The sequence below is a fragment of the Drosophila tropicalis genome, unplaced genomic scaffold (genome assembly GCF_018151085.1).
Source record: "Drosophila tropicalis isolate 14030-0801.00 unplaced genomic scaffold, ASM1815108v1 contig_859, whole genome shotgun sequence".
NCBI lineage: Eukaryota > Metazoa > Arthropoda > Insecta > Diptera > Drosophilidae > Drosophila > Drosophila tropicalis.
Genome location: NW_027173353.1, coordinates 8,404,611 through 8,415,452, shown reverse-complemented (window position 1 = coordinate 8,415,452; position 10,842 = coordinate 8,404,611). Strand labels below are relative to the sequence as shown.

The window sequence follows — 10,842 nt, the reverse complement described above, 5'->3', positions numbered from 1 at the left end:
GGCGATGAAAACTTAAGCCCAAAATTAGCAGACAATGCTGGTTTTAAATGAAATCTGATATTTTGTAGCTTCCTGAGGGGCCTGTAGGGTAATCAGATCACGCTTGATTTGACACTGAAGCTCCCGTGGAAGAGCTCCTCCTGTACAGTGGCCAGTATCCATACACATTCGCATACCATCATCCACCATCGTCAGCGGGCCCATTCCTATTCCCGGCACTACCCTCCCCCGGTTCAATTTAACGCTCATCTCTATGCCATCTTATATTGGATGCAATAAAAAAGATGGGCAACAGCAACTAAATAAAAAGGCAAGACAAATAACAAGCATTTTTATTTTAATACCGACACTTAATATGAACTTGATGGAGCCACAAAATCACGCTCCATTTGTTCAAGCACCGTCTGCAGCTACAGCAGGACCTGAACTGCAGGGGCAGGGACTGGGCTCAGAGGGCTCACAGGGCACACGGGACTCACGGGCACACGGAGTTGGTAGAATCAGTAGCGCACTCCTTTCTAGCAGACTCATGCACTTGTTGATTTTTATTAAATGTTGTAATAAAATAACAGTTAAGTTGTAACTTTGAGTGTGGCACAAAATAAAAAAACGAGAGCACAAAGAAGAGGAGCATTTGGAAAAACAAACATACATGGGAAAAAAAAGAAACGAAGTCTGCGGCAGTTGGGGTCGGATGTCAGTCGGGTGTTTAGTAGTGGTGCCCCTCTGCTTACCCTGCCCCCCTGGTTGCTATTCCTTCCACAAGTTCATGTGCGACCAGAAATAGTAAGAGTTCATGAATGAAATGTAGAATGGACGAATAAATATTTTATGCTTTGCCTTTAAGTACTGCTTCTGCCCTAGCGATATTTCTGGAAAGTGTTTCTCAGTTTCCTCTGTCACCGGGTGTTCTCTGTCCCTGTCCCTGTCCCTGCCCCTGCCACCATCTTTGTCTGTGCCACTCGCCTTGACTGGCAAAGAAAAAGTAAACATATCGTATAAGCACACACAGAAAGAATAAGAATAAAAATAAAGCAGGCAGCAGAAGGCAACAGAAAGTGTAGCAAAGCGCATAAATTATTATGTCCGACCGTATGTTTGGATGTATTTTTATGAGCCACTTGTTGGACGATGGGACTAGGACTAGGTTAAGCCCAGGATGATGATGACCAAGCCCAGACGTCTACCTACTTCTTTGCTTGAAAAGCAGAAGCAAAACAAGAAAAAATATAAAATATATTTAACCAATAATCTCAAGGACTAAAGCATTGACACACCGATGATGCCATCTAGATACATGTATGGCAATCCGATTTCGAGGCACATAGATTCGCAATAACTAATTGGGAATCGAATCCACCGCGAATGCTAGAGGAGTAAAAATTCGAATAATTGCATTTCTTATGCCAATTTAAAATTTAATTCCGAGTCCAGTGAACCTTGATACTGCCGTGCTAGACACGAGGGGGGCATGCAGGGCAAGGGGGCATGGAAATACTGGGAAAAAGCAACGCAGAGCATTTAGCATTCGCAATTCAATAACCTCCGGATAGCTGCAGCAATAGGACCTAGAAGGTACTCACAATCAGCAGTGAAGCGAATGCCAGCATGGCACAGTCGACTGACCAACTAGCAAAACCAAATACGTAGACATCGCCTTGGACTCAACGGAGCAAAGACAAAAATAAAATGTAAGGCCCAAACAGGCGGGCAAAAAGCGTTGAGGCTGCATCGCTCTATCACAACATCTGACGGCCAAGTTAATGCTTCGTTGAGCAGCCAGCACACGTCCTTCCACCTTCCATCCTTTGACCACCTTCAACCCCCTCCAGCGGCGTTTGTATATGTTGGTTCTGTCCTGGTCCCTGTATCGTCCTGGCCAGCCAAAAGGGGAGCTTAGTGCCTCGGCGGCGTTGCCATTTCTGCTCTTCTGTGATTCGCCACGAACGACGTTTCTGTGTTTTTAACTTGAGAACATGCCCAGATCAAGTTGTCGGAAACAGCGACTTTCAACTTAACGGAGCTGAATTTTACCACAACGACGAATGCTACCCAACTAACGAACATTCGTTCACATCTCATACATCTTCCCCAGCTTCTAGCTCCCACTTGATGGAAATCAACACACATATACACCCTAAAAACCCCATCTTCATCTCCATCTCCATTCCCATTCCCCCTTTCCTATTCACACACTCACAGACACACACTTTTGAATATACATATTCCAGCTCTCGGACTTTGGTCTCCTGGACCTCTATACGTCCAGTAAGCCTGCCGTCTGGACGAACATCTTTGGCTTTGGCTTTGCCTTTGCTGGTCTGCCATAACTAATACTGCAGGCGATAGCTGCTATAGAGTTGGATGTGGATGTCGCATAAGCAATTTCTGGCCTCCGCCGTTGATACATCTCCCGTTTCCCTTTGCTCGACATCCCCCCCCATTGTGCTGGCCGCGGACGTTCAGAAACGACGACATACCAACCCGCTCACTCATTCGACCAACAACTTTTTGATGTGTGCTTGTGTGTGTGTGTAAATGTGGTGGACTGAAGAATGGGGTTGGGTGGTTAAACTAGAATGCTTGGGCTACTGGATGGCGATGGCTGAAAAGACGAGCCAGGATGAATATTTCCGCTGAATGCTTCACAAATGCAGAGTAGCTGCCCCATTCCTTTTGGTCATCGTCATCTCAGTCGTCGTCCGCCAGAGCCAGTCTGTAATGTTCGAAAAGATGGAAAAGGGAATGGAGGCAAATGAGATGGCAGTGGTATTTCGTTGTCGCTAACGTTGATGCCAACTTATTCTCGGGGGCTTTTCACCAAAACATTACCACCGTCAGTGTGTCGCATAGCCTTAGCCCCAACTCAACTAAGCCACCGACTCTGTATATGCCACACAAGCGGTCGTCGTCGCCAATGTTTCTTGTAGCAGGCTGTCGTTTGTGATGACCTCCCCCGCCTAACCGAACCTTTGATCCCCGTACCCCACTACATCTTCTCAATATTGAGGCGCTGCGCCCATGTCCTCCTTAGCAGATGCCGCCGCCCCCGAAATCCATTGCGGGCAATGCCAGTTCGTTGGCATACAAGACCATCGGACTCGAGCAGCGAGCAGCAAGCAGCGACTCGACTCCAGTCCAGCCGCGTGTCCATCATGCTGCTGCTGCTTCTGCCTTTTCTGCCACCACATCCATCGCCCGGCCACCTGACACCAAGTCGATCGATAATTTCCATAGTTGACCGCTGCTGTGTATGCGAATTTAGATGCGGACATTTACACAAACACAAACATCGCCATATACGTATCTCAATATATGTGTGTGTTCGACTCGAGTGTATGTGTGTGTGTATACATGCTCGGACATCGCACAGGATGCAGGAAGAAGAAGCAAAGGACCTCCATGCGGCAAGAAGGCTCTGACATAGACGAGAGTACGAAGGAAGCTCACCGAAGGAGAGAAGCAAGAACCTCCAGACTGTAGCTATGTAAAATATTGTTTGCATACGGCTTGCGATTGCTTGCTTGCTACATCGCCGGCAATGGCTAACGCTGATGAGGATGATGGGTTCGTAGCTTGGTGCCCAGTGCCCAGTGCCTGGTGCCCGATGCTCGATGCTCGGTGTTAGTGGCAAGGCAGGAGTTTGCCGTTGGGAGGGGCGCTGAGTAGGTAATGGTGGAAGGGTTCTCCACCAGTCGACTGGAGATGGAGGCAATATGGGCTACGTACTAACCAGGCTAGGTCACGTTTCGCTGCGTCGCCATCGCCATCGCCATCGTCGTCGTCGTCGTCATCATCATCGTCGTAGTCGTAGTCGTAGTCGTCGTCGTCGTCGTCGTCCTTTCGTGAGTAAAGTTTGAGGTTGAGACTGAGTGCCGAAGCAGCAGTAGAAGCTACGGAGCTATAGCTACGGATAGGGTAACTGCGCGAGACGTCGGGATGGGTCTGTGAAAATTCGACTTTTCAAGTTGTTATGCCCAGCTTGCACATAACGTCCAGTGTCCGGCGTATGCGTGTGCGTGTCCGAGTGCGAGTGGGTGGGTAAATTAATACACAAGCAAGCATACATGCAATTGAAGAGAGAGAGAAAGGGCTAAAAATAAAGGGGTTAAGATGGGGGCGAGATGGAGTAGATGGGGTAGAGATGGTTTGCGGCAACAAAAGTGCTCTGCGCCTGTATATAAGAAAGTTGGCGATTTCACGAATGCCGCCGACGCCGCAGTTGACCAAGACCGTAAAAGACTGTACGTCCTTTGGGCCTGCACTGTCCTCTTCTTTTTGGCTGCTTGAAAATCATCGGGTAGTTTTCATTTGCATATATGTACGTTTGTCTTTAGTATATAATATATACATACATATGAAGACAACAGTGGCCAAATTCTTCTAGGCAGATGCCAAATAATAATTTATCAGTTTAAGATACGAATGTATTGGTCATAAGTAATTCAAAATCAGAAACATTATTCCAGTACAAGTAGAAATTAAAACTAGCTAGAAAACCCTTTTACATACACTTACAGATCTCTTTCGTCGGGGTCACCAACTTCAGTTTCCAGATGATTTAAAAACTTATGCTAGCTTGATTAAAAAGTATTCAAAAGCAATAAGGGAATATAGAGCCTTGAAGTCTTATATGGTTAAGTCCACTGTGCAGCATCTTCACGTTGATTTCGGTCACTCTTGAACCTCCGTGAAGGTGGACAGCCAATGATGCAAAGCCCACCCATTCTATATATAAAAGTAAGTATGTTGGTTTGTATGAATGCACATACATCCCAAGTGAAGATACATACAGATGTACATTTGTATGTACTTTGCACAATAAACTTGCCGAGGCCGAGAGTTTTATGCCAGGCTAGAAAGGAGCAGGAGCAGGAGTCCTTGCAGCAATAAGGACAACGTAGAAGCAGCCACATCAGATTTTGTGCCTCAACGACTGCTCGACGTTGCTCGGTTGCTCATGTATCAAGACTGCATTCTAGCCACCTGCCCAGGCCAAGAGCAAGCAGTCGACTTTCTGTATATACATCTGTGTATGTACATACATACATATGTAAGAGTTCCGAAAACTTTCAGAAGCTGGACATTAGAATTAGAACGAGAATACACACACACACACACTCAAACTTACGTGTTCGCTGGAATATGCATATTGTATATGAATATCTAAAAGTATACACACTTAAATTTAAGGAATAGAAATAGTCACTATATACATACGTGTTTCTTTGTACATAAGAATATTTCTAGTCATATCTGTGCGTAGATATATCTATGTATGTATGTATGTATGCATGTATTTGCATAAACGTTTAGATGTTTGTGCTAAGATGCAATATAACTTGAGTGCACATATACTGCAACAATACATACAGACGTATGTACGTATGTATGTATGTAAGAATTAATAAACTTATGTATTCATATTTTTGCATGCATGTGCTAAATGTACACACACATACATATGTATGTATGTATGTATAATTCTATTTCAACCCGACAAGTTACTTAATCTTTAAAAGCCGCTCGCCAGTCTAAAAAATAAATTAAGATTGCGGCATTCTGCTTGAAACATATTCATATAAATATTTTATTTTCTTTTACCTTCAATCAGAATTATAGAAGTTTCATATTTGACCATTACATGCCACTAACCCATAAGTCTCATTCGGGTTAATGATGTTTCTCCTTTATCCCAATAATTCTAGTCATAATCCGATGTTCTTGACTTAAACAAAGGGGATTCAGGATTTTTCGGAAAGTTTTATGCCAATTGAATGTTGCAAATGCAACCATACATTGCCAATAGAAAATAGTTACTTTATTTTTTGTGAATTTACCTATTTTATCTGAAATTTTTAGTTTTAAAAATGAACATAAAAACGGGTGCTCAATAAATGTATGTACATGTGTGTGTACAAATGTAGATATAATACGGTTAGTCTCGTGGATTTGAATCAAAATTTTTAACTTATAATCAATGAAAAACAAAGAAATGATCAAAAGTGAAGGCGTCTCTCTTCTTACATACTCTTCAAACTCTTTTAAAAAGAACTCGTTATAAAGGATATGGTAATAGGTACAATACCAGGACATTAAGTTAACTAGTAGATTGGTAGATTTGTACTACGGCGACTACAGAGGGACATTATTATATGAATAAGGTGGAAACTTCCCCAGTTCCTTTCCCAACTTATACTTGGCGATTGCAAGTGGTGATGCCGATGCACTTTAGCCACTTCTCATATAGGCTTCACACCATTTTAAGGTCCCTTAGTTTAGCAACTATCTTTGGTTTATTTGTATAATAGTTGTTTAATACTTTATAAATGAGGAAGTTATTGTTGGAACGACTTATGGATCCTTTGTTCAGGTTATATAGGCGCAGCTTATAAGTATTTGATGTGATATGAACGTTGTTTTAGTACACGCCGAGAGATGCCAGTTTCACTTTAAAGTATTGGGCTTGGTTGGATTATGTTTAACAACTTATTGGTTCAATTCGTTCTTGTGGATATTTAAAAGTCAGCCTAACATAAATAAAAGGATTATTGAGTATTCTGTCTTTATTTGAAACTTCCTGCGGAGTCTTGTTTTAGTTTACCTCTTTCGTAAAAACCATTGGAAAGAATAAACATATAAAACAAATGTAGATTCGTCTTCCTTATAGGCCATTCTGGGAGATAAGAAAATAATACTTTTAATGGGATAATACTAATTCAAGTTCCCTTATATAATTATAATTTCCGTAATGCCACATTAAATGATTCGTAAGTAAACATTTGTATATATAGATGGTGGTAGATGCACAAAGCAGTGTACAAAGTGAAAGTGATAGATGCATATAAATGAGAATGTGTATGTTTATGTACACATAAGTACACACAATAAGTAGGTAATTATAAAGGCATTTATTGTATCAATTTGATTGCTGCATTATTCTGCATGCTTAAACATATCACACACACATTCATTTTGTCTTACAAATACTTTAATAATAACACTTTCTCTGCCCCCTACCATGGCTAGACCACATACATAAACCAAGGCCAATGTACTTGGCCATAAATAGCTCATTATCATTAAATTAGGAAACAAGTTGTTTGGTCCAAAGCCTGTGGCAATTGTCCATTTGAACTGCTAACACACAGCCCAACGCACACAACCTCCAACGAAAGCGACCTCCCTCAGTCTCTCATCCCATTTATCGGCCACTTCCCATGCGTCTCTGGAAGTGCAATGGTAAATAAGCATTTGTTGACATTATAATGAGATGAAAGTCAATGTCAATGCAACAAAACGCACACCTTTACAGTATATAATAAGAATCATTATGTGTCAAACATAAGTACATACATAAAACATCATAATGCTTTCTTTATACACACTAAATTATAATCAAGTTGAATGTTATTGAACCTTAGCAATAACATAGATTTGAACGACTAATTCATAAACTAGAGAATTGAGCTAATTTGTGTCCCTCCCTCCCCAAAGCGATTATTATAATTAAATAAAGGCATGACATTTTGATTTATTGTCATTTTTGGGGAAGGGTTTAATTATCGAATATCTGCTTGAGCTTTGACCAATAATATATAAGATAAACTATGTTATTGATGAAAAAATATAGGTTTCCAATCCTATGCGAGATATTTAATGAAGTTGTTTGATCTAGATTCATAGACTAGACTTAAAAGTTTCAAAATTTACCCAACACCTTTGAATCTTTTACCGATTTAGAGATGGATAGAAAGGAAATGCCTCATCGTCTTGCTTAACTGATTTATATTTTAACGTTAACCCACTACGCTGGTTTTAACATATATTAAATATAAGTTAACGAACAATAACTGACCCTCAAATTTACCACGCCTTCTGTAAGGCTTTATGACTTTAATAATGACATCGCCTTCGTTTTATAAAAAACTTGTTCTTAGTCTCAAAATCCAAAGTTTCTTCTTAATTCTAGCATTAAATAATGAATAAAAGCAGCTAATTTATTTAATAAATTGTGACAAATTGAAAACTAATTTGCTTGCGTCCAATGGGTGCAAAATAAAACGCGAATTACATGAGAATGACCACAATAAGTGTAATAAAGCATCGAAATCAGTTTACTTGGCATCTTGGCCATCTTAAGGAGCAAGTCCGACCGCTTCATGGCTAATAAAAATTTATTGACGGCAGGACAGGCCCATGGCAAAACTCACTGCTCGGATATAAATAAAATGGGTCGTAAAAGGGACTTTATGCTGCAGTAAACACATCATCAACATATCAACTGGGCACAGATAAGCAGTTACCGGGACTGGAGCTTGGCCACGATGGGGGCAATTAGAGCCATAAACTGAGTCTTAGAACGCGGAAGAGGCGTCGGCTTGCACGTCAGCGATTTGCCACTTGATGGAAATGCTTTTAACGACAACCATCAAACAACATTCAACCCAGCAGCATCACTACAGGTGCACATTTATATGTAATACTTATTTTTTTTTCTAGTTTTACTATTATCCTTGGGCTAGTATTGAACATTTCGACCCGGATGCCATGTTTTTTGAGGGCGAAAGCCATTTTTTCCAGCAAGATGAGGAAAATTGCTTTAAATTAAACCTTTTGAAGGTTTTCGAACTTTAAAAACTATTTGATTTTATTTATTGTTTTTGTAATTTCAGTGACTTTGCAGTGAACTGAAGTTATCTTTAGACCATAAACCGATTCGATTAGTAATATTAGTACAGTGAAAACTACATTTGGTGCAATGTTCATGATTTAATTGCAAATTTCGCAAGACAAAACCTATTTCACATGGACTTTAAGAAAGCCCAAAAATAAACTTGATTAACTTGGAGTCGCAGAAGACTGATTTCTTCGGGACATTTCTTATTTTGTCCCCCAATAGGTATGTGTATGTATATGTATGTTGTAATAGGAGTGGATGAAAAAAAGTAGAAAGAAATAACTTTCTTTCATCACCGCATGTGTATGTCGGGCACGACGTCGCGCAAATCACCCAAGTGAATTCACGCCATTTTTCAGTGTCCGTCGCTTTGTCCAGGGCAAAACGAAGGGCCGATACTTACAAAAGACATACACATACATACACCCACACCCCGAAACACACATCTTTGTACATATTATATATATGTATGTGAGTGTGTATGTATGCATCTAAAAAGGCAAACCTGGGACCCCCACTTAACCGTCCGGCCCAGCTAGACCGCTGATGCTGACACGTTCGCTGTCCGTAGCCGCGCGTTCGAATACAAAATAAATATCCAATATATGCTCATGTGAGTGTGTATCCTGTTTCTGGCATATATTATAAGTGGAATAGAAAAATAAATGCGCCGTGATAAAAGTTTTCCCCCTCCCCACCACCAATCTCTAGTCCAAGCAAGCACACAACGCCCTTTTTCTCAAAACGTCTGTCCACTGCTGCTGCCGCCGCCGCGCCGCTCAGCTTACCGAGTCGCGACAACACGTCAGCAGCGAAGGCAATGGCAGCAGCAGCAGCATCAGAAGCAGCAGCAAACAATAACAAAAACAGCGCGGACCACGACGACGGTGATAGCGTTGGCCCTGGCGACAAGGGCCCACCTCCAAGTCATGCCAAGGCAAGGCAAGTCACCCATCCTATATCACCCATACTACAGAATGGACGCGTCACGAAGCACGTTTGAAATATTGAAAGAAGGACATTTAGGACTAAAATGAAAGGATCGCACAATAACCCTCATACTCATACTACTTGCCACCCCCAATACGGTTGCTCTCACACCAACACACACACACACGAAAATAACACACATGAGCACAATCGCCAACCCATATCCAAACCGGCCTGCGAAACCCTCACATGTCTCCCGCCACCGTCACATATCCCATTTGCTACGACAAGAGCCCACACACATGCACACACACACAAATACCTAAGTCTACATGTGTGTGTACTTTTCGCGTAAATATTGGGAGTCCTTGACTACGCGATGCGAATGATGCTGATAAAATACAAATTCTTGGGCCGCGACGCTGTCCGCTAGTGTATTTGCACAACTGTACTTACGCCAAGCCGGGCAATGGTCGAGGCCGAGGACGAGACAGAGAAAGAGACAGAAGACCACACCAAACGTGGGCGACGTCGTGGCCCATTCCTTGCCAAAAAGGAAAAACAGCAACAACAACGACAAGCTGCTGTTTAGAGGGTCGCGCGTCCAGGATGTTGAAAACTTACACTGACAATTGACTAAACTCAAAACTCAGACATACTATCAGAAAATAGACTATTCATATAGACATCTTCAAATAGTAACGTGAGATTCTTAAATTATAAGTATACAAATTAATCGAAGTCTTAATATTATAGTATTAATAGTTCGCACACATTCCTAAGTAGATATTCAGATTAAACGACAGGCTTATTTTATTATATATTATCCATTGTTGGGAAATATTTTGCTCAGTGTACAAAATCTTCTTGTCCAGTTAGCGAACAAAATCTGCGACGAAATTACGCCACACATGTGTTCATGCCACGAGCAAATTTTCAGCGATGCTAACGGACGGATGGCGGACAAGGGACAGCACTTTCATCTTAGGACGATTCTTTCAAGGGACCAACCCAATTCTGCCGTCAAGCGATGGGGAGATGGCAGGACATGGGCAGCATTTCTCTGTGTGTGTGTGTGTGTGCGTAGGACGAGGCAGATTGTGTGAGCGCGTTCTGATAGTATGAGTATCGCGCTAAATGGACAGCCGCCTAGCCCAGACGGGCGTGCATACACGTGCTTATGTGTGTGTGGGGGTGTACATACAAACACATATATAGATACATGTGTGTGT

At 41.8% G+C, this 10,842-nt stretch overlaps 1 protein-coding gene across 1 annotated transcript in view; it reads right to left on the bottom strand.

The window, feature by feature from the left end:
• Nucleotides 1-226: 226 nt before the first annotated feature.
• Nucleotides 227-10,842, bottom strand: part of lobo (lost boys) — a 40,346-nt gene continuing 29,730 nt past the window's right edge. Inside the window, exon 12 of the mRNA XM_068297375.1 lies at nt 227-298. The gene's annotated coding sequence lies outside the window, so the exon portion shown is untranslated. The remainder of the gene's footprint in view (nt 299-10,842) is intronic.